Source organism: Camelus bactrianus, chromosome 15, assembly GCF_048773025.1.
Source record: "Camelus bactrianus isolate YW-2024 breed Bactrian camel chromosome 15, ASM4877302v1, whole genome shotgun sequence".
In the NCBI taxonomy this organism is placed as follows: domain Eukaryota; kingdom Metazoa; phylum Chordata; class Mammalia; order Artiodactyla; family Camelidae; genus Camelus; species Camelus bactrianus.
The window spans coordinates 52,367,591-52,391,291 of record NC_133553.1 but is presented as its reverse complement, the minus strand read 5'-3'; the positions used below and the strand labels follow the sequence as shown (position 1 = coordinate 52,391,291).

Sequence of the window (23,701 nt, the reverse complement as noted above, 5' to 3'; positions counted from 1 at the left end):
GAAGTGAGTAAAGCAGAGGAAAACAAGTTTTCCTTTCATAGTTTTTAATTCCTTCTTTGCTCCTCACAAGCTGTGTACCTTTGGACAATTTACTTACCCTCTCTTGGTCTCAGTTTCTTTATCTGTACAATGGGAACAATAATATCCCTTTGAATGGGTGTTAGGATTTGAGAAAACATAAATAAAATATTTAGGGCAGTAAATGGTAGCTCCAGTGATCAATGGAACCTCTTTAAGGTGAAGAAAGAAACAGGCTTAGAGAGTTTTAACCACTTACTCAAAATCATGTAGGGAGTTAGGAAATAGATTAGAACCTCACATTAGAACCTCAGATGAACAAAAGCATAGGGTCTGGACCAGAGGTGGCAGAGGAAGGTTTGGGCAGAGTGGGGCGGGGAAACACCAGCCTTGAAAGCAGGAGAGGAGCTTGAGCTCCTTAATTCTTGGGCAAGGGGTGGTTTATGCAAACATATTCTGAGATTCGGTTGCAAACAGATGAATGATATAGTTAATACAATAGACCTTGAACCAGAAGTAGGAATACAGTCATTTAGCCACCAAGCTCCGTGGAGAAAGATCTGCTAAAAACCACCCAGAGGCTTTTCATCATTCTCAATATGTAGTCAGGGAAACAAGGAGACTGAAAAAGATATCACCAAAGAAACACTGTTTTGAAAATATCTATAAAGGAAAGAAGGGAACCAGCTATGCATTCTGTGCCCACGTTCCCATGGCAGCTCATGTCTGTGTGGGTGACTACACTCATAGGCATGGGTGTAATTGTGTGTGTGTGTGTGTGTGTGTGTGTGTCTGTGCGTGTGTCAGAGCAGGTGTGGAGGACCCACACCCAATTCATATGGTGTTGCAGTTGGGAGAGAGGGTATAAGCACATGGTCCCCTATAGTACCTGCAGGTGGATGAGGAATTCCCAGCAGCTTATTTTTTCTTCTGAAAACTCCCAAATTATACTCAAGCCCAGACTTCTTTTCTGAGCTCCAGACCTACATCTGACCTGCTTAGCAGACATTTTTATTTGAATGTCACATTGACATCTGCAATGTCACATCCAAATCCAAAATCATGATTAAGAATGTTTTCCTGCTCTTGGATTGGAAGAATTAATACTGTTAAAATGGCCATACTACCCAAAGCAATCTACAGATTTAATGAGATCCCTATCAAATTACCCAAGATAGTTTTCACAGGGCTAGAATAAATAATCCTAAAATTTATGTGGACTCACAAAAGACCCAGAGTTGCCAAAGCAATCCTGAGGAAAAAGACCAAAGATGGAGGCATAGCCCTCCCAGACTTCAGACAATACTACAGAGGTACAGTAATCAAAACAATGTGGTACTGTCACAAAAACAGGCATGTGGATCAACAACAGAATACAGAGCCCAAAAGTAAACCCACATACCTATTGTGAATTAATCTTCAACAAAGGAGGCAAGAATATACAATGGAGAAAAGACATTCTCTTCAGCGAGTGGTCTTAGGAAAGCTGGACAGCCACATGTAAATCAAGTTAGAACACTCCCTCACACTATACACAAAAATAAACTCAAAATGGCTTAAAGACTTAACTATAAGACATTGACTCCCCGCAACTCCTAGAAGAGAACAAAGACAAAACAGTCTCTAAATTGTAGCAACATTTTCTTAGGTCAGTCTCCCAAGGCAATAGAAATAAAAGCAAAAATAAACAAATGGGACTTAATCAGACTTCAAAGCTTTTGCACAGCAAAGGAAACTATAAACGAAGTTAAAAGGCAACCCATTATACCTAAATAAAAACAAATAAGCAAAAAAACACAAACAAACAAACAAAAAACAACCTATGGACTGGGAGAAAATATTTGCAAATGATGTGACCAAACAAAGGCTTAATTTCCAATATACACAACAGCACATGTATGTAATTCAATAACAACAACAACAAAAAACACAACCCAATTAAAAAATGGGCAGAAGACCTAAACAGACATTTCTCCAAAGAAGACATACATATGACCAATAGGTGCATGAAAAAATGCTCACTGTTGCTAATTATTAGAGAACTATGAATCAAAACTCCAATGAAGTATCACTTCACACCAGTCAGAATGGCCATCATTCAAAAGTCCACAAACAGTAAATGCTGAAGAGGGTGTGGAGAGAAGGGAACCCTCCTACACTGTTGGTGAGAATGTAATTTGGTGCAGCCACAATGGAAAATAGTATGGAGGTTCCTTAAAAAACTAAAAATAGAGTTGCCATATGATCCAGTGATTCCACTGGATATATATCTAGAGAAAACTCTAATTGGAAAAGATACATGCACCCCAATGTTCACAGCAGCCCTATTTACAATAGCCAAGACGTGGAAGCAATCTAAATGTCCAACGACAGATAAATGTATAAAGAAGATGTGGTACACACACACACACACACACACACACACACACACACACACACACACTGGAATATTACTCAGCCATAAAATGAATGAAATAATGCCATTTGCAGCAACATGGATGGACCTAGAGATTATCATACTAAGTGAAGTAAGTTAGACAGAGAAAGACAAATATTATATGATATCACTTATATGTGGAATCTAAAAAAAAATGATACAAATGAACTTATTTACAAAACAGAAACAGACTCACAGACATAGAAAACAAACTCATGGGTTACCAAAGGGGAAAGGGGAAGGGAGGGATAAATTAGGAGTTTAGGATTAGCAGATACAAACTACTATATATAAAATAAACAACAAGGTCCTACTGTATAGCACAGGGAACTATATTTAATATCCTGTAATAAACCACAATGGAAAAGAATCTGAAAAAGAGTATATATATATCTATATATCTATATCCAAATCATTATGCTGTACACCAGAAACTAACACAACATTGTAACTCAACTATAATTCAATAAAAAAAGAACTTTTTTCTTTTTAAACTCTTTTTTAATCTAATGTTCAGAATCTTAGTAAGGGACACCACATCCATTCAGGTATTCAGTCTGAAAACTTGGACATCATTTTCTCCCCTCCTTCTGCTTCACCAAGTTTGATTGTTCTCATACCCCTGGATGGAAGCAGCAATCTCTTTATAACCTAACCTCAGATATAGCATTACTTCTGCTGTGTTCTATTTGTTAGAAGTGAGTTGTTAAATCCAGACCCCACTCAGGGAAAGGGTATTCCACATTTGGGGGCCATCTCAGAGGCTGCCCACTGCACTCCCCACTGTTGGAGCAGGCTTGGTGACGATTGCTGGGGTCCTTCTGTGGTGCTCGAAGCCCTGCCAAGGTCTTCTCTCCTTACACTGCCACAGGGCCTGGTTGAAGCAGTTGTCAGTTCTTCTTTTGGATTCCAGTGCTTGGCATAGGCCTAGCAGTGACCTGCTGAACTGAGTTGAATTGCACATCTCTAAGCCATGGTTAGACTGTATCAGTGGTGTTGATGGTTGGGACTAAACTGAGATGCTTTTTGAGCTTTTAGCTCTTAGAGCAAATGACCTATGGAGGAGCATCTCAGGGGTCATTTTTGGTCAATATAGAAAATAGCTGGAATCTGGGATCCCGAATGTGTGCAAATGGGAGGTGCTCTGGGTGGGGGTGGGGTAGGCAGTGTGTTGTTGTGGAAAGAACTGAGGACATGGCGTCAGGTGGACTTGTTTGGAATCTAGCCTTAGTACTAACTCACTGTAGGGTCTTTGGCAGTTTGTTTCATCACTACATTAGTGTCTGACAGTCATCACTGAAAAAAAGGGTAAAATCTACCTTTAGTGGTATTGTGAAAATCAAGAGGCTTCTTAAATATGAGTACCTGGCATGTAGGAGGCAACATATTTATTTCTCTTCTCTCTCTTTTCTTCTCAATAAGAGTCTCAAACTTTATAGTAACATACAAGTCTCCTGGGAGATGCAGCCCTCACCTCACCTCCAAGAATCTGATCCAATAGCCTGCAAATGGGGCCCATAAATCTGCATATTTAACTAGGGCCACAGGTGATCTGATGAGGTCATTCAGCAACCACACATTGAAAGGCATTGTCCTAGAGGAAACTAGAACGAGAGTCAAAAATAGAAGTCAAAGGATAAGATCTCATATGAATAGCATGGGTCCTTTTCTGGCTATTTTATTATCCAGGTAGATGAGGAGGCGTTGTTAGGAGCAGCCAGATCACTTTCCCGAGATGTCAGTCACAGTGACCTAAGGCCAATAAACCACATTTATAGCAAAAGTCTGGTTTTTAAGTTGAATCAATGTAATCTTCTGTACAGCCAGGTGAGGAAACTGAGGGCCCCAAAAGTGTGCTTTACCCAAATCCACAGTTGTTCCTTCATTTGTTGCTTCATTGGTTCATTTACTCATTCATGAAATGAATTGCCTGGTACATGAAGTTTACGTAAAAGTATGGCACATGTTCTCTGCCCTCAAAAACAAATGTTAAATATGACCTTTTGAATGTCTACAAAGGGCAACAGTAAAGAAGGTGAGGAAAGTATAAACTGAGCTGTAGAAATAACAAGTTCTCTAGCTGCAAGAATATAGGCCATGGGGGTCCAAAATGATTTACTGGAGCCCTTGTAGGGACTTGAAAAGGAGGGTTGAATTGAATAGAGTGAGGGGAAGGCATTCCAGCTTCCACTTTCATTGAAAACTTCTTTTTTGTTTATTGTTTTGTGAATTATTATACATGCTTTAGTCTGTAGATCTGTTACTAAATTTTGTCATTCAAACCAGTACCTCTGCACTTCGTTGATGATTATAATATGCTCTATTTTCTGGGCAAGCTGGGCACTCTTGTATTTCTTCTTTTCTAGATAATTTATTTTGGTCATCTCACCTGCATATTTTCCCAGGTACATTTTAAAATGAATTTCTGATGTTCTACAAAAAAAATCCATTAGCATTTATAAAGTATCCAATGTGATTAATTAATTAAGGAAGAATGAAAATTGTTACAGTACATACTTTTCCTGTTTAAAAACTTTTTAAACTCCTTTCAGGCTTGTTTAGGTGCAGGTCTAGCACCCTGGATAGGTTTGTGTGGCCACAAAGCATGTGAGGCTGAGATTTTTCTCCAGAATGAGTAGCACTGGTTATCTAACCTTGGTGACCCAGAGGAATATTATCACCCCAAAGCCAGGAGAGTTCTAGCTCTAGAACTTTCCACCCCACAATGACAACCCTAATTGACAGGGTTAAACTGCAGACTGTAGCCAGGCGCCGAAATGATACAGTCAGTGTGTCTCCCAGCCTGATTCCCAAATCAGGTAAAAAGAAAAAGAGAGCCAAGTTCAGTCTGCCTGTGCTCTGACACTGCCTGGCTCTGCAGGTCTTTCTAAATAGCTCTAATCAGTTACCTGGGGGATCTGTGGAGATTCTCGATAAAGAGAAAAATTGCTACTATTTATTTAGCTCCTGTTATGTGCTGAGATTTGTTTTGTTTTGTTTTGTTTTTTACAAATATCAATCCTTAAACCTCACATCTGCTCTGTATTTAAGTATGTTCTCTACCTCCTCTCTTTCTTCTTACAGCAATCCTATAGGTAATATATTATTAAATTAAGAGTTAAAGATTAATTATTTTTATTAAAGTATAGTCGGTTTACAATGTGTTAATTTCTTGTGTACAGCATTGATTCAGTTATACATATATATATTCCTTTTCATATTCTTTTTCATTATAGGTTATTACAAGTTACTGAATATAGTACCCTGTGCTATATAGTAGGACCTTGTTATTTATCTATTTTATACATAGTAGCTTGTATCCACAAATCCCGAACTCCCAATTTATCCCTCCACCTCCTCCTTCCCCACTAGTAACCACAAATTTGTTTTCTATGTCTGAGTTTGTTTCTGTTTTGTAAATAATTTCATTTGTCTCACTTTTTATATTCAACATATAAGTGTTATCATATGGTATTTTTCTTTCTCTTTCTGGCTTACTTCACTTAGAAAGATGATCTCCAGGTCCATCCATGTTGCTGAAAGTGGCATTATCTTGTTCTTTTCATGGCTGAGTATTCTCTATCTATCTATCTATCACAACGTCCTTATCCAGTCATCTTTCGATGGACGTTTAGGTTGCTTCCAGGTCTTGGCTATTGTAAATACTGCTGCTATGAATATTGGGATGCATATATCAAGTTAAAGGTTAATTAAATTGCACATTGACACAGAACAGTGAGTGATCTATTTGACTCCAGCATCCATGCCTTTCTTCATCTACTACACGGTACAGCCCCAACACCAAGCCCAAGGAGGCATGAATACAGACATACCTCCATGTACAGACACCTGTCTACACATAAACAGACATATGTATTCTCCAAAACATTGGGAGGTCTGGGCTTCCATTAAGGAAATTGTCGGAGTCCTAAAGAAAGAAAGCAGAGAGAGACAGAGCTATGGCAGATTCAAGTCTATTTTTGGAAGACCTGCAGAAGGGGTCTGTAATTAAGACAGGAGCCCATGCTCTGCCTACAGGATTTGGGAGAGACCCGCAGAGAAGCCTCTCCAGATGGGACTAGAAACTGTTTTTCTGCTTGCAGGCTTGATTATTTAACCCCATAGGTGTGAGCTGATTGGTGGGTTCTTATGCAAATGAGGGGTTACTGAGAGGTAAGTTTTGATTGGTGGGTATACTGAAAGTGAAAGGGGCTTGTCTAAAAGAGAGAGGGGCAGGGATGAACTTTCCCGCCAGTAGTCCTCAATCAGGGAGGTGGGGGAAGGAAGTTGTTATGCAGATAAGGTAATTGCTGATTGGTGGGTTTTGCAGAAGGTGGAAGTTGTTACTTGCGATAGGCTAGTCCCGAAATAGCGGCGGATCGGTGAAACGAGTGGCAGTCGGAGAAACTGAGGTTCGTCTAGCTATCAGAAATAATGACTGTGAGTTCTTCAGGAGAAAGAATATCCATAACATTTGCAGTGTGGTAGTCTCAGGGTGGTGTGGGAGCTGGCTTATATTTGCAAGAGTCAGTCGTTGAATTTTCCGAACTTTTGTGGGCTAGTTGCTAAACTCAGCCATTGTTAGAAATGTATCTATATAAACTTATAATTAAGTACATTTTAGTAAAAAAAATGTCATTCTTACAACTCCGTGCTTCCTAATATTTTATTACACTTTACTTTGCCTCTGCTCTTGCGGTAGAAATACTGTACAATGTGTGCTTTGAATTCATTGCTTCCCTGCTGACATCCAGTGACATTTTGTCAGTAATTTGAATTTGGCCGTGGGAGTTGCAGCCACATAATGGAAATCAGTAAATATCACAAACCAGGGCATAGTTTCTCTACGAGAATCAGTTGTTAAACATTCACCAACACACCACTGGGCAGTTCCCATATAGTTATTGTAGTGAATTCACTTTATAAGGACATAAACAGTCCACAAGCACTAACAAACATCTCCTGTAAGCCCAATAGTGCTCACCACTCAATAGAGACTTGATCAGAAAGTCAGGAAAACAAGAGTCTGTTAGCAAGTTGGTAAGGTGAGTAGTCAAGTTTCCTTACAATGGAAGAACAGTAGTTCATTCACAAAATTGTGGCACAGGCTCTTGTGTGAGCGTGACAGTGATCCTGAAAGGTAGAACCATTGCCCTCAGGGAAAACCAAACCTGATTTGTGCTATGGGGACAGAAACCCTGGAGTGTGGAGTGCTTTTTCCAGAATAGTCTGCTTCCTGGGCCTCAGTGCTGAGGGCCAAGCGAGGGTAGCCCTGGCTCAGGTGTGGGAACACACATTCACAGCAGGTTGTGGGATGTGGTATCTGACTGGCTTTCTTTAATTCACCCTGTACGACTCCTGATTCTGGGCACTGCCAGCCCATTGCCCTGGACCCTGTCTGTTCTGGGAGGCCTTCACTAAAGGTAAGATTTACTTCCATGGGGAGAAGGTATCTGGAAACGAGTAAGACAGAATAATTGGGAAGAGATTCAGAAATGAAACTCATGGCCTCAAATGTGAAATCATGTATCTCTACTCATGCCAAGAGAAGGGGCTGTAATGTAAACTGGAAATTTTAAGGTAAATATGGTCTTAGGGATACTGAAAGCTTGGTAAGTCGATACCCATGAGAAGAATATAGGTAAGTTTTTTTGGATATTGTTTATCTTCAGTTATTTTCATAAAAAAATTAGAAAGTGATTCATGTCACTATAAAATGTTTAGACAATATGTAAGATTATAAAGCTAAAAAGGGAGTTGCTTCTTTATCGCAGAATCCCACCTTTCTGGGGATAATCCCAATGATGTGTATCCTTCCAGAACTTTACACACACACACACACTTATCTACATGATTTGAAGATTTTTAAGTAAAAAATTGGATCATACTATCTATATAAATAGTTTGGTGACTTGTGCAGTTCACAGTATATCTCTGAGGCTCTAACCCATGCTTTTCATGTACAATAGAGAATTCTACTGTATCAATGAACCATAATGTAAAGAGCTCTCTATTGAAGAGCACTGAAGTTTTCAACTTGCAACTAAAATAACATAGCATATAAACATCCCTATAAATATGCTCTTGCTTACTTGTTTAGTTTCTGTAGGATGGCTACTGAGGCATAAAATTATAGGATAAAAATGTATATGCATCTACAGTTTTGATTTTTGTCAAATTGCCCTTCAAAAGAGTTGTACCTACTTATTCTCCCACAGCATTATAGTAAAGTAATTGATCCTTATTCCCCTTGATCCTTACCAACATTTTGTATGAACAATCTTAAATTTTGGCTCAACTCGGGTGAAAACTTGCATCTTGTTCTTATTTTATAATTATTTGATACTGCTTATATATTTTTTGTATTTCTTCTTTAAATTTCCTGTTCATGCCCTTTTGCCCACTTTCCTATTAATTTGAATGACTTTATTTTACTGATTTGTATGGGTTCCTTATATAGAGCATTTTATATCTTTATATATTAGGGAATATATTAATATTTTACCATATGCTACAAATGTTTTCTCTCTCTCATTTATCTTTAACTTTATTAAAGGTATATTTTGGGCCATATTAACATTGAACATTCTTTTGTAGAAAAGTCTGATTTGTTCCTTCTGACTTCTGGGCTTGGGGTCGTGTTTTGGATATTTTTTAAAGGCTGATAAAGTAACTGGAAAGCCTTAAGGAGAAGCCTGGAAAATTTGAACTGATTAATGTCATAAAGTGATGGCCAGCATTTACTTAATACTTTACTAGATATTCTATTATGTGGGGAAGCAAAACCAAAAAAACAGTTTTTCCAAGAAGATTAATTAATAAATAGTTTTTTACAGATCAGGGAAGAAAATGCAGAGCAGAGAGCTGCGCTGAGCCTTCTGTGCACTGCAGACATGCAGGGAGCAGAGTGAGGGAGGCAAACAGGAAACGGAAAGGGTGTCCTGATGTGTGCATTTCATTACTTGCTCTAGAGCCAAAATTTAGCACCTGCTTATTCGGTCTTTATTTGCCTTGTAAGAAGAAAAGAAAGGGAATTAGAAATCAGTCAAGTGCTCAGTGTTTGAAAAGTGACCACTGTTTTCAAGGCCAGTGCTGTCTCAGTTTTCTCTTTGTGACCCACGTTTTGGATAATGTGTATGACAGTCCTCTAAAGGGACCAAAATGGAAACTGGCTGATGTTTCAGTTCTTTAAATGGAAACAAACAATGTTGTTATTTTGGGAGGAATTATTCTCGGAGAAACTTAGGGCATATTTATTGGTTCTCTAAGCATTGTTCTGCTTTTACTTAAGATATTAAAATTCTTATGCTCCTTTTGCCCTGAGATAGCTTTTCTTTTAACTTGAAATCCCATCAGTGGCCAAAGTGATTGTCCAAACAGTGATTAAATGTCATTCTTCAACCAGATAACTCAAATCTAATTACTCAAAATACCTTGTTTGAAATAGGACTCCCAGGACATGGGTAATCATTGCTTGGATAATCTCATAATAGAATGAGAAAAAAGAAAAGAAGAAAAGGTTTTCCATTTTCAGCATTTTAGGATCCCATCTGTATGAACTATAGTGTAAAGCAAGAAATGCTCAGACAAAATTGTAAAACCAGTTACTATGGAGAATATTGAGGACATGAGAGATAAGTGCATTGCAGGTGGCATCTTGTGTAGTAAAATGCAGGTTAAGATAATTAAGATAATTGCAAAACAAAACAAAACAAAACAAAAAAACAAAACCCCAGTACTTCTGATGTCAAATATCTATAAACCGTTGCCTAAGCAACAGGCAGTAAAGAAAGTGAGCTTGCTCTCTGACACCCAGAAAGCAGTATGACCTCATGGGCAGTCCTGAGACTGGATGTAGAGACACCATGACAGGAACGGAAGGTTAGACGTTGAGCAAGAGAAAGAAACTATTAGGAAGATAAATATATGAGTAGAAATTCAAACCCTGAGGACAGTGTCATGCTGGAGATGAGCTGGGTGCAGACAAGGGGAGAGGGGTTCAGGAGCAGCACAGAGGTGGACAACGCCCACCCACCTGATTGGGCAGCTTCAGCTGTTTAGCCATTAAACTAAGTCTCCTTCAGCCCACAGACATGGGTGTTGGTCACAGATGCCATGCTCAGGAGTTCTGTCTTCAGTGGAGAGCCACCGACATTATTGAGGGAAGGTGGCCTGTTGGGGGCTGTATTTTAAGAAGCCACAGTATGTTAGGGTGGAGAGTGTTCCCTGAATTAGAGCAGCAGCAGTGGGAATCCTAGAAGCACTGAGGGAGTGTATATTGTATGCCAAGTGGGCTACACAGTAGGCCCTGGAGATGCAGACAAGTAACAGGTACGTGCTACAGAGTGACACGCAAACTGGGAAACAATGGGATGAACAGGAAGGAACAGTTTGTTCTGCTGGGAGCTTTGGAGACGGTGATATCTGAGTAGGCCTTGGAGGATTAAAAAAATGTTACAGACGTGGGGGAGGTGTGAAGTCGTGGGCGGTCCAGGCTGAGGCAACAGTATGGATAAAGGCACAGAAGCATGAACGTGTCTGGCATATTCTGGAAAGAGTGAGTAATTCCAGGTGTGAGCACAGGGCATTGGGCTGGGGGTGGCCACCTGGGAGAGGCTGCCTGGCTGTGAAGGACTTGTTAGTCCCTTGGGCAGCAGTGGGGAGCTGTTAGGTTTTTGCAAGGCTGAGACTGATCAGACGTACGTGGATCTGCAAAGATCAAACCCAGCTGCAGTGCAGAGAATGCAGAGGGTGTGAGAAGCTACAGGCAGACAGGTCAGTGAAGAGACTGTGGATGAGTGGCGTGGTCCTGAGCTAAGGAAGGCGGAGGCAATGGAAATAGGAAACAGGAAACAGATGGATGAAGTAGAACTTGGTGACTAACTGGAGATGGAACCTGAAAGTTACCCATCAGGTAACCTATGGTGCCACTAACTTAAAGGCAGAAATAAGGGAGGCAGGGATGAGTCTGGTTTGGGACGTAATGAGTGTTCCAGTATCGATTGTAGTACAATAAGTGACTCCAAACTTAGTGGCAGATGATAATAATCATTTTATTATACAGTGGACATGGCTCATCTCTGCTCCCCAGTCTGGGGCCTCCGCTGGAAAGATGGGGGATGACTCAGATGGCTGGAACAGGAAGAGCTGGAGTTGCAAGAGCTGCTTCCAAGATGAGTTTTTCTCTCATGTATCTGGCACCTTGGTGGAGAAGTCTGGAAGGCTGGGCTCCACCAAGGCTGGTTGGAATGCCTGCATGTGGCCTTCTCTGCATGGCAGCCTTGGGGAAGTCAGAGTCTCACATGGTGGCTTAGTGTGCCAGTGGACAGTTGTCTTTTATGACCTAGCCTGGCAAGTCCGATGTCATCACTTCTGCCTTGGTCTCTTGGTCTGAGCAGTCACACGCCCACTCAGATTCAAGGCGAGGGGGCACAGACTCCTCTGAATAAGAGGAGTGTCAAAAAGTTTTAGGGGAGGGTATAGCTTAGGGGCAGAGTGCATGCTTAGCATACACTAGGTCCTGGCTTCAATCACCAGTACCTCCACTTTAGATAAATAAATAAACCTAACTACCTCCCCAACAAAAAAATTTTTTTTTAATTTTTTTAAAGAATTTCAGCCTGTGTTTTAAAACCAACACAGTAAGTCTGAGAGAATGAAAACAAGAAGACAAATAAGGGACACTCATAGACTCTACAGATCTCAGCACTGATTGACTATTAGGTTAAGGGGGAGGGAAGCCTCCAAGATGAATACACATATCGACATTGCCCACATTATATAACACTACTGCTAGGATAAAAGGGCAGACTTGGTCACACTCCCCGGATCTGAATACCAGCTCCATTGCATATTAACAGTTTGACCAGAAGCGAGTTACTTAATATCTCGTGTGCCTCATTTTCCTTCTCTGTTACCCATTTTAATGGGAGTAATAATAGTAACCTACCTCAAAGGGTTGGTGAGGCGTCCAGGAAGACATGTGAAGTTCATGGAACCCTGGCAGGGTGCACAGCACCCACGCAATACATGTTAGCAGCTATTACTGTTTACAGAGCATTCCACACAGACTGTCTCATTTATTCCTCACGGGGACTGTCTCATTTATTCCTCACGGGGACTGTCTGATGCAGCTGTTCGCATTATCAGCGTTCAACAGATGAAGGGAGGAGAGGGGAGGTGACATTCTCAAGGTCACACAGCTGGAAAGTGACTGCTGGAACTCAGAAAACTGCTTTCCTGCTTCCCTGGACTCGGCTCTTCCCACGGCAGCCAGCGCAGCTGCTTCCCAGGCAGGAGGAGCCTGCCCAGGCCCACTCCCGCGCCCACCCACACTGTGGGATTAGCTTCCTGGCAAAGCGCTGTGTTTCTGGCACTGATGTCGTCCTCCCAGGCGGGAGACGCCGCCGTGGCTGCCTGGGCCCTCACCCACCGCCAGCATGTCTGAAATTTACTAGAGGCAAGAAGTGACAACTGTGACAGCAGGTGTGACTCCTGCAGGCACCGGGACTCCCTGCTTGACATCTCCAGACTGCTGCATTTGCTCTGGAACAGGGGTGGGATGGAGTTGAGCCCTTTCTCCAAAGCCATAGGAACCCGCGACTGGACACATCAATGCACCCTCTCTCCCTCCCTCGGGATCCGGCACCAGAGCGGATGCCGGGTCCAGATGTTCCTGCCGCCTTTCCCGGCCCAGATGGCTGTGGGGATGGGGGTTGCTGAACAAGACAGGCCTGCCTTTCCCCGAAAAGCTCAACACAAGCCAGCAGCCTGGCGAAGGCTATCAGCCCGAGGGTGGTCCCTGCTGGGTGGCACCTCTCACTCCGTGGGGCACTGGCCCAGCGTAGGGCTCTTCCCAGTCTCACCCCGCCCCATCTTCCTCTCTGGAGGGAGGGTCAAAAGCGAACAAAGAAATATTCAGAACAGTGATGGCTTTTTTCCTTCCTCCCCAAGCAGCCTGAAACATTGATACATTGGTGAAAAAATGACTCTCTCAACCCATCAGAGACCCTGAAACTGTGGAAAGGAATAACAATGTCGGCTGCTTTCTGGTAAAGGTCATCCGCTAGGCCCTGGGGAATTTTTCCTGAATTACAAAGGAGGAACAGATCAAATGCCTGTCATAACACACTTCAGAAAACAAGGAGCAACCAGAAGTTTCCATTCATCTAAGGAATCTTTGAAAATCCTGCCTTGGGTGGAGTGACATTTGGTAACAATAAAAACAGTTCCCTTGGCAGGCGGCCCTGGGTCTGGCCAAAGCTGACCGATGGACTGTGCCTGCAGGGATTGGGCCCCACCTCCCAAGGCTTCCAGGAAGTTCCCAAGAACATTGGGAACCCTGTCTGGTCTTGGTGGGTCCCAGCCCACTCTCCACCCACATCCCAAAGGAGAATGCCTATAAATTTTTTTTGATGGAGGTACTGGGGATTGAACCCAGGACCTTATGTGATGCTAAGCGTGCACTCTACCACTGAGCTATATCCTCCCCTGGGAGTGGGGCCTTTAAGACAGAACTTTCTTCTAAAGACCTGTGGGGCTACTTCACCTTTCCCCACAGTTTAAGCTGACCTAGGACAAAGTTTAAGCCCGTTTAGGAAGAGTCACCAGGCAGAACTACTCATACATTTGTCTGATTCCAACAAGATATTTGAGTTCCAGCCCAATTCAGATTCTGAGGGGTGGAATCCTGGATGGCAAAACCAAAAAAATCACGTCAGCTGTTCAGCAACAGGTCTGACTTAACAAACTTGCTACTCTTCTATATGTGTTTTTTTTTTTTTAAGAAAGCACTAAAATAACAACTCATATTTTTTAAAGGAGTATGTAATTTTAAAGGATGATGCCAAATATTTTTTATAATTAACATCTCTTGATTTCTACAGCATTCTTGTAGAGGGAGCAGGGAATTGTACCTTTTTCCCCTCTTCCTTCTCTGAAAATGTAATTTTGACTTTTTTTTTGATAGCTGGCAGCACTGAAATATAATATAGGACTAAAGTAGCATCGTAGAAATACTAAGTGTTTTTGTATTGTGTGAATTTATTGGCAATAATGTTAGAAGCAAGATGAAGAAAGGAACATCCCACTCCAGCATTCTGCAGCTGGACGCCGTGCGTTGCTGTCACTGAATTCTTCTAACGACTCTAGCAACTTCAGTGTGATTGGTGATGAGAAATGTCAGCGTGACACTGATTTACAAACTACCCTGTGGCCTAAGAAGGAATAATTTCACATACATACATATGAAAATACATGCACTCAGTAGTAGGCTTTCCTCCCTTTGAAGCAGCCCTTCGCTGTAACCAAGGAACTTTCCTAGTTATTTAAGCTACCATTTTTATTTGCCTTTTAAAATTTTCATAGTCATGACTTCAAAGATGTGATCTTGAAACCCCACATCTGTCAATTGCTTTACAAATTTTAAAGCACCTTTCCAGCCAGTTTTTGTTTCCAGTTTCGTCCTCAAGATCATCTGTGACTGAGTCAGAGCTGAATCTAATTGCTCTTGCTTGAGGGATTAGAAAACTGATGCTTCTGTAGATGAGATGACCTGCTCCAAGTCCTGCCTTGGTTAGAAACCAGGTTTTTCGGCATTTGGTTCAGGTTTGGGCCAAGCTGCCTTCCCAGCAATTTTCAGGACTTTTTTTTTTTTTTTTTTTAAGCCCTGAGAAGGGATTACTGTCAGATGATACTAATCAAAATGTCTGTCTGTGAGTCTAGTGATCATTTCACTTCAGACAGACAGACACACCCCACACAAGTTCTTGAACATCCAGCCTATGTCAACTTTTGTTTGTTTGTTTGTCTGGTAAACTGAGGATGTAAGTGCTTATGATGAGAGGAGTGTTATTCTGTGACCTGGTGTGATGGTGTAAGGTTCTTGTGGCCGGGGAGTGCTTCATGTGCCTGAGGTATGAGGCACCGCAGGTGAATGAGGAACTTTAGAGTGACTGTGCAGCTCCCGAGGAAGCTGGGATTTGGTTTTGAGAGGATTCAAGATTTCCAAGAATGTTGGAAGGACGGTTGGGCTAGACATGATTGAACCTGCCTACTGGAACATGAATCGGGATTCCCAGATTGGGCAAGGGGGCGGCAGAGAAGGGGGTAACGTGGCTGGGGGAACACCCCTGGCTCACTCCCGGTGCTCTCCTGACCTGGTCCCACGTGTGGGAGACAAAGGAGATGAAAGCTAAGAAGTGATAACCCACCTTGGAGGGAAACGCCCTCCCCCTGCTCCTCTTCCCAGTAAGGGGGTCTCTAAGAGGGCTGGTAAGATGATGAGATGAAGACCTTCTTAGAGGGTGCTTCCTTGGGGCTTGAGGTCTGAGTCTGTATATTTTTTTGACGAGCCCTGTATAGTTAAAGTGTTTCTGAATTATGATATCTTTAAAGGGGCCTGGACTCCAGAGTTTTCTACAGGTTTAAGCACTGCCTATTGTCTTTTTTGTAATAACGTCATTGAGATGGAATTCACATGCAACAAGAATTCCCCATCTTAAAGTGTAGAATTCAGTGCTGTGCACTGATCACCGGTATCTAATTGTAGCACATTTTCATCACCTCAGAAAGAAACCTCGTATCTTGCAGTCACTCCTCCTTCCCCTTCTCCCACCCCGAGAGCCCCTGGCAACCACTGATCTCCTTTTGTCTTTATGGATTTACCTATTTTGGGCATTTCCTATAAATGGAATCATACAACTTGAGGCCTTTTGTGTCTGGCTTCTTTCACTAAGAGTAATATTTTCAACATTTATCCGTGTTGTAGCACGTATCAGTACTTTGTTTCTTTTTATGGCTGAAAAATCTTCCATTGTATGCATATACAGACGGTCCCCAACTTAAGTTTTTTTTTTTTTTAACTTTAGATGGTGTGAAATTGTTATTCACTCGGTAGAAACCATCAGCCACATAATCATGAGGGTAAACAACAAATGCACTTAGAACCATTCTGTTTTTCACTTTCAGTACAGTGTTCAATAAATTACTTGAGATATTCAACATTTATTATAAAATAGGCTCAGTGTTAGATGATTTTGCCCAATTATAGGCTAATGTAAGTGTTCTGAGCACATTTAAGGTAGGCTAGGCTAAGCTATGATATTTGGTAGGTTGGGTGTATTTTCAAATGCATTTCGTGTTAAAATATTTTCAACTTACGATGGGTTCATTGGGACGTAACCACACTGTTAAGTTAAGGAAGATCTGTTCTGCATTTTGTTTATTCATAAATTGACAGGCATTTGGATTGTTCCTGCTTTCTGCCTCATAAATAATGCTGCTAGGAACATTTGTGTATGCGTTTTTGTGTGGACATATGTTTTCTGTTTTCTTGGGTATATACCTACGAGCAGGATTGCTGGATTCTATGATAACTCTGTGTTTAACTTTTTGAAGAATTGCCAAACTGTTTTAAAAGTGGCTGCACTGTTTTATAAACCTACCAGTAGTGAATGAGGGTTTCAACTTCTCCACATCCTGGACAACTCTTGTCTTCTTTTTGATTTTGCCATCCTAGAGGGTAGAAAGTGGTTTTTCATTGTAGTTTGTTGTTGTTGTTGTTGTTGGGGGGGAGGTAATTAGATTTATTTACTTTTTTGATGGAAGTATTAGGGATTGAACCAAGGACCTCATGCATGCTAAGCACGCACTCTACCGCTTGAGCCATGCCCTCGCCCCTTCATTGTAGTTTTGATTTGCAATTCCCTAATGACCCAAGAAGTTGAGAATCTTTTCTTGTGTCTATTGGCCATTTATACAGCTTCCTTGAAGAAATGGTTATTCAAATTATTTTCCCCTTTTTAAATTAGGCCTTTTTTATTGTTAAGTTTGAGTTGTTTATATGTTTTGGATACAAGTCTCTTACATGATTTGCAAATATTTTCCCCAGTAGGTTGACTTTTTACTTTTGTAATGGTGTTCTCTGAAGCACAAAAATTTTAAATTTCGATAAAGCCCAACTTGTCTATGTTTCCTTTTGTTTTTTTTTTTTTGTTTTTGGTGTCATATCTAAGAAATCATTGCCTAATCCAAGGTAATGATTATAAAGATTTATACCTGTGTTTTATTTTTAAAGATTTATACCTGCGTTTTATAGTTTTTGCTTGTAAAAAAAATTGGCGATCCATTTTGATGTTAATATTTCTTAGATGTAAAGAAGGGGTTCAGCTTTATTCTTCTGCATGTGGTTATCCAGTTGTCTAGCACCATTTGTTGGAAAGATATTTCTTTCCCCATTGAATTGTCTTGGCATCCTTCTTGAAAATCAATTGACCATAGATGTATAAGTTTATTTCTGGAATCTCAGTTCTATTGCATGTGTCTATATGTCTATCCTGGTACCACACTGTCTTGATTTACTGTAGCTTTGCAGTAAATTTTGAAACTGGGAAGTGTGAGTACTCCAACTGTGTTCTTCTTTTTCAAGATTTTTTGACTGTTCTGGGCCCCTCGCATTTCCATATGCTTGTTAGGATCAGCTTCAATTTCTGCAGAAAAGACACCTGGGATTTTGAAAGGTATTGTGCTGACTCTGTAAACCAGGCTGGGGAGTATTACCGTTTTTAACAATATCAATTGTTCCAATCCATGAACATGCACTGTCTTTCCACTTATTTAGAGCTTCTTTAATTTCTTTCAATAATATTTTATAGTTTTCAGTTTGAGTCTTACACTTTTTTGTTACACTTATTCCTAAGTGTATATGACAAATATACTTAGAGCTAAACAAATGCAATTTATTTATTTTATTCATTTTGAAAGTGGGATGGGAATAGGGCAAGTTAAAACACTGCAAGGCTCACTGTTTTCATAGAGGTTAGTTCATTTTTACTGAATAAATGCTCTTCCAATTGTTGTAAGCCTTTGGTTAAGTTTCACAGTTTTGAAACAGTTAATTTAGACAACTTTTGCGAGTATTCTCATTTCTTTCATGGAGGAATGGATTTTCTGAAGTCTTTTCTCTGATGCACCAGAAATCAGAACTGTGTATTATTTATACCACTGCCTTAGTTTGGTTACCTGCCTGGCCTCTGAGGACATTTGAGATACAGAGGTAGGTGACTCAAACAAAGACGTTTATGATCCAAAAGTTCACTGGGTCACAGGGCATCTTGGCTGTCAAGGTTGTATTAACAGACAGATAGATTGAGCCAAAATTCCTGTTACTGAGGCCACAGATAGAGTGGTGTGACTGAGGAGTGGTAAAACTAGAAGTTGTTCTTAGGGAAATGGAAGTGAGAGAGCAGTGAAGTGTCCAATAATAAGGCATTTTTTCATGTTTCCTGGTAAAGGCTCAGACCAAGAGGAATGTCATCAAGTTCCTAATCTAGGAATGACAAATACATTTCAAGTGTCAACTTTAATCAGTTCACAGTTACAACCTGGAGCTTGGTGTTGAGACGGTTCTGTGATCACATGTGGCCTTAGTGCCAATCACTGTATCAGGCAGTTCCAGCTAGAAAATAATGCCCACCCAAATAGGGTGAATGAGGATAAAGGGATTGTTTAGGGAGCTGTGGACAGAGTTAAAGGACGTCAGTAAAGAGGGTCCTATACCATAGCCCAGAAACAGTGATTATCACTTCAAGGCCTAAAGGACCTTTTATAGTATTGATTAAAGAAATGAGAGTTTTACTGACTGATATAGAGTTCTTCTTTTGGTCATTTCTTAGTACCATAACTAAGATAAATTGTAGTAAAATCACTGCTTTGTCCTTAAGTTTTTCAGGATTTCTTGGTTGAAAATGCTTGGGAATATTTTTAGAGCTAAACCAATGCAACTTATTATTAACTTCTATCAAACATTCCAACTCCATCTAATACAGTGAGAGAGTCTACATTACCAAGGAGTTTCACTATAGACTTAATTATCTTGCTTAATCCTCACAACAAATAAATCAGCATTGCAATGTTCAAGATCCCCCAAGACCATCCTCACTTCTGAAATATTGTAGATCATCTTGATATAATTTATCAACCAAAAGCATTCTCTTCATAAATCTTAATAAGTTACCAATGAATTTCTGTGGTGGAAGGGGTTTTTTTCTTGCATTTAAACATTTTGATTTATAGCATGCGCTTTGCTGGGACATGTCTCTAAGAGAACAGTGATTCTCCCTAATGGTTACATGCAGCCAGTCGTCCTTACACCATGAATTCAAATGTCCAACAAAATATCTTATTATCAATAGTATTTTTTATATGATACATTAGCAATTAACCTTGCTAATTTGCTTTTTCAAAAAACAAAACCTTTGTTGCACAAGAGAGTAAACCAGTCGTTTCTAGCCTTTATGACTTCACAGACTGGGAAAATTCCCAAAACTTTTTGGGAAACTGACATAGAATTTTTTTTTTTTTTTTGCCTAATAAAGACACTACAAGGGAAAAAAATTCCCTAGAATCTAGTATCACAATCATTTCACAAAAGAACATTTTTGTAGTTAATATATAAATTAATCAATATGATTTACTGATTTATTTGTCTTATTTTTCTGCTTACATCTTACTTTTTTTTTTTTTTTTTTTGGTCAGGTTCTCAATGTCAATCTTTTAGTACTAATTTCAATGAAGATCTGTGAGTAACAAACTCCATTGCCTTGTGAGTGATTAAAACCATGGTATCTGGCACAGAATGTCTGCACTTGAATCGCAGTTTGGCCACTTATTAGCTGTGTGTCCTTGGGCAAGTTACTTAACCTCCCTGTGTCTTAGGTTCATCATTTTTAATAAAGTAATACTAATAATATCTCAGAACGTTGTTGTGGGGAATTACTAAGTGAACGTATATAAAGCGCTTAGAATAATACCTTGTAAAATTGTATTATGTAGCACTTACTATTATTATGAATCTGTGTATGTCTGAAAATGTCCGTATTTTGTCCTCTTTCTTGAGCTATAGTTTAGTTAAGCATGGAATTCTATGTTGACCGTATTGCCTTCGGCATTTTCAAGATATTATCCACTCTCTTCTTGCATTTATTGTTGTGGATGAGAAGTCCGTGGCTATTATGATTGTCTTTCCTTTATAGGCAAGAATCTCTTTTCTCTCTGATTTGCTTTTAAGGTTTTTCTCTTTGCATTTGGCATTCTGTGCTTTCACCATTGTGTGTCCATGTGTGAATTTATTTTTGTTTTTCTAGCTCAAAATTTTTTCTCCTTCAAATTGAAGACACGTCTTTTTTCAGTCCTAGAAAATTCTCAATCATTGTGTAAATCAGGATGAGGTTCTGCTGCAAGTGATAAAAACAAACAAACAAACAGAAAAGCTCTCAGTCAGAGGGGTTTATACAAGATAAAAGTTTCTCATATAAACTAGGCCTTCCAGGTGGTGTTTGATGATGTCAGGGGCTCAGGGACCCTTCTATTTTATTGTTCCCCCATTCTCAGCAAGTAGATTCTCTACTCAAACTTAAACTATAACTAGCATTCCAGTTACTAGGAAGCAAAAAATACAGAAAAGGGCCTACCTCTTCCCTGTAAGTACATTTCTGGAAGTTGTATCTTCTGTTTTGGTTACATCTCAGAACATAGTCATATGGTCAGTCTCGACACAAGGGAAGCCGGGAGATACTGTCTTTATTCTGGGCAGCCACATTCCCAGCTCAAAATGGGTGATTCCATAAATAAGGCAGAGGGGGAGACTGGTGACTGGAAACAAGTAGTAGCTCTAAAAGCCATTTTTTTTCGTTGCAGATTTCTCCCATATTCCCTCTGTTATGTCCTTCTGGAACTCTTAGCAATGTTCTATTCTCTGTGCCTCTTTCTTTTTAATATATATATTTTTTATCTTTTTGTGTTATATTCTGTGAGATTTCTTCAGCTCTATCTTCCAATTTACTGATTTTCATTTAAGCTATGTTTAGTCTACTAAGTTTTTTTTAAATGATCTATTTTTATTGAAGTATAGCTGATTTACAATATTAGATTCAGGTATACAGCACCATAATTCAGTATATTACAGATTTATCTCCATTAAGTTATTACAAGATAATGGCTATAATTCTCCATGCTATACAATATATCCTTGTTGCTTATCTATTTTACACATAGTAAATTTGTACCTCTTAGTCTTGTACCCCTAATTTGCCCCTCCCCTCTCCCCTTTGGTAACAACTAGTTGTTTTCTATAGCTGTGAGTCTGCTTCTGTTTTGCATATACATTCATTTATCTTATTTTTTAGACTCCACATATAAGTGATATCATACAGTATCTGTCTTTCTCTGTCTGACTTATTTCACTAAGCATAATGTTCTCTAGGTCCATCCACATTATTGCAAAAAATTAGATTTTTTTTATCTTTAGAATTTCTGTAGCTTTTTCCCTGAAATATGCCTGTTATTTTTTTAATGCTATAACATTTTTTTTTCTGTATAGTTTGTATTCTTTTAGATCTCAGATGATTTAAGTACACTTCATAGTCTCTTTTCTCTACTGTCTGTAATTCTTGAGGGAATGAATTTTGCTAACTTCCTCCCATAGAAGAGATATACGCATAGATATAGTGATACATACAGATGTATAAACATATGTGTGTATGTGTGTGTGTGTATATATATATATATATGTATATACATTTATGTGTGTGTATTTTTTCCATCCCATCCATGATCTCTTTTTCTAGTATCTCATGAATCCAGGATTGCAAAGTGTTATTATGGAGCAGCTTTGTATTGTCTCTGCTAGGGTCCTTCAGGTTTCCCTGGTTCAAGCCAGTTTTTCTGTTGCTACTTTAGTTTGGGTTCCCTGCACTATTCATGAATGAACATTTGGCCCCCATTCCTGTGCACAGTTCATGTCATGTGGGTGGTAATCAGTCTGCCTTCTCCCCTAACTGTCAGGCTAATGGGAGAAAGTATTCTAGAACCCTTTTCACAGCAGCAAAGCTCTTCTGGGATCCTGGCTCTGTGCTCAGCTCCAACTCCACTGTACTTGGAACCTTCCAGCTCAGGTATTAAAATCCCAGCCCTTAAGTTCAACTTTCAGTTCCATTTCTCCAGTTGCCTATTTAGTCTCACCTCTTGCTCACTACTTTTTAGTGTTCTCTTCATTTCAGGCATTTGAGGATTTTAATTTCTTGTTTTAGTGCTTAGTTGTGCATTTCAAATGTTTTTAAATTGTATTTCATGTAGCATTTATCTGTGTTAGGAACGATGGGTGCTTTCTACATCAACTTAGTCCATCACAATGATAAAAAGTCTGGAAAGGAGAATTTTCAATCCCTCAAAGCAGTGGAATGAATATCTCTGTATACAAGTGTTGAAATTATTTGCTTTAATACTTCTTATACGATCCTTGTTTATTCATTTGTAATGGGTCAGCATTGCCCTTTGGGTTGACATTTGAGAATTAATGGAAAGAGTATTGAGAAACTTAGGTTCAGGTCCTGGATTTGTTGCTTGCTAATTGCAGACTTGGGGAAATTACTTAAGTTCTCTGAGCCTATGATTAGCTGTAAAATTGGCGTATTATTATTTGCCCTGCTTCACAGGATTATTATAAGGATCAAATGAGATAATGAATTTGAAGATGTTGTAAAGCTTAAAACACATCATACAAATTTATGGTATTATTAATAGCAATGTCAAGGGTTGAAAACCACTAACACATTTATTAAGATAGTCTTAAAATATGAAGAATTGTGGGTTTTTTGGTTTGGTTTTGGTAAATTGAAAAAAAATCCTGTATCCTAGTAAAAGCTATAATTCTATGAAAATACCTAATAAGGGAACTACTTGGAAACATTCAAATATTCTTGTGAAATTTAAGAGCAGCATTTGTACTGACAGGCAGCTACAACTTTAATAGACTATAGAATTCATTGCAGAGAGATACACTCTTAGCAGTTAAAAAACAGAGAATCTGAACCTGGAAGTCATGATTGCTTTTTGTTACTATGTGTTTTCTCAAAAAATGGATATTAAAAGTTCAGTTACTGTTTTATGAGAAATACAAACTTTTAATTTAATGCAGAAAAGATGTCCTCATATTTGAAAATGTTGAGAACTACCAACCTAGCCTATGGAAGTGGTCCACTAACTGGGCAATTGGGTTCCAAATCCTCCATCTCTCTCTAACATATATTCTCTAAAACAGAAGGACTATACCAGTGATTGTCAGTCAACAGTGAGGTCTATTACAGAGTATCTGTGATTTACTAATATTTAAAGTACTAAGTTTGCAAATTATTTACTTAAAAGAAAATCAAAGATTGACTCAAGATGGCACACTGATCTACACCTCTA

The 23,701-nt window shown here is 39.6% G+C and overlaps 1 long non-coding RNA gene across 1 annotated transcript in view; it reads left to right on the top strand.

Moving 5' to 3' along the window:
• Window positions 1-23,701, top strand: part of LOC141573330 (uncharacterized) — a 185,971-nt gene that overhangs the window by 66,999 nt on the left and 95,271 nt on the right. The window lies entirely within an intron of this gene.